Source organism: Otolemur garnettii, unplaced genomic scaffold (assembly GCF_000181295.1).
Source record: "Otolemur garnettii isolate 467f Iridium unplaced genomic scaffold, OtoGar3 scaffold00082, whole genome shotgun sequence".
NCBI classification, from domain to species: Eukaryota; Metazoa; Chordata; class Mammalia; order Primates; family Galagidae; genus Otolemur; species Otolemur garnettii.
This window is the reverse complement of record NW_003852477.1, coordinates 8829403-8830768: the sequence shown is the minus strand read 5'-3', so window position 1 is coordinate 8830768 and position 1366 is coordinate 8829403. Positions and strand designations below refer to the sequence as shown.

General features: G+C 41.8%; 1 protein-coding gene across 1 annotated transcript in view; it reads left to right on the top strand.

Moving 5' to 3' along the window:
* The window catches only part of SMARCC1 (SWI/SNF related, matrix associated, actin dependent regulator of chromatin subfamily c member 1), a 165759-nt gene that overhangs the window by 8902 nt on the left and 155491 nt on the right, over window positions 1-1366 (top strand). The window lies entirely within an intron of this gene.

The window sequence follows — 1366 nt, the reverse complement described above, 5'->3', positions numbered from 1 at the left end:
GCCGAGCCGTGGTTTGGAGAATTAATACACATGTTTTGTTAGTGCTGGTGTGTTTGTTTTTTGGGCATTTTTGTTTACTTTTTCTTTTCCTTTCTCCCCTCTCCTCCCTCCCTCCCTTCCTTCTTTTAGAGACAGAGTCTCACTTTGTCACGCTCGGTAGAGTGCAGTGGTATCACGGCTCACAGTAACCTCAAACTCTTGGGCTTAAGGGATTCTCTTGCCTCAGCCTCCCAAGTAGGTGGGAGACTACAGGCACCTGCCACAATGCCTGGCTGTTTTTAGAGATAGGGTCTTGCTCTTGCTCAGACTGGTCTTGAACCAGTGAGCTCAGGCCTCAGCCTCCCATGTTTTTTTCTTTTTTTGAGATAGAGTCTCTGTTGGCTGGGCTGGAGTGCAATGGCTATCATTAGAACTCACTGCAACCTCAAACTCCTGGGTGCAGGAGATCTTCCTGTCGCAGCCTTGTGAGTAGCTGGGACTACTGACATATGCCACCACACTTGGCTAATTTAATTTAATTGATTGTTTTTGTGACAGTGTTTTACTGTATCATCCATGTTGTCCAGGCTGGTCGTCAACTCTTAAGTGATATTTCCACTTGAGCCTCCAAAATTACTAGGGTTATAGGCATGAGCCATTGTGCCTGCCTTCTTTTCTCTTTTTAAAAATTAGAGATGAGAAGAGGAGCTATAATTCCTCCCATTCAAAAGATATAGCCAAGGGCAGCGCCTGTGGCTCAACAGGTGCCAGCCCCATATACTAGAGGTGGTGTGTTCAATCCTGGCCCTAGCCAAAAAGACTGCCAAAAAAAAAATGTAGCTAAGAACATTAGTTTAGACTGTTACGATGATGAAAAAGTTGCTGAAATTCTTTGTCATGATTCTCAACATTTTTTGTCCAGATGTAGAGGGTGGTTTTAAGAGGCTTGCTGAATACCTAGATGTTATCTTGAGATAAAACTTACATTCTTCATGATAGTACTTGTTCTTTTAAGAACAGCTTTGAATGCCAACTTTGACCTTAGGGTAAGACATATAAATTTTTTTTTTTGAATTTATTAATAGTTTATTTATCACTCATATTCATAGCTCAGGAACACAGGTCAGTGACAAATGTCTTTGTACATCAACCCAAAGAAATTCTTTGTATTTCAAAATTATTTTACACTCTGAAAGACACCTGCCTTCCTCATCTCCTCAAAATCTTTCATAGAATCATAATTTCTGTAGAAATTTGCATATGCCTTCTTTCTTGGTTCAGCCACAGCAAACTTACAGAAAACTGCAACCCCCAGGGATACAACAAATGCTCCAACAATATGAATCCGCAGGCGCCTGGCCAAGAGGCCACGCATCTGAGGTTTGGC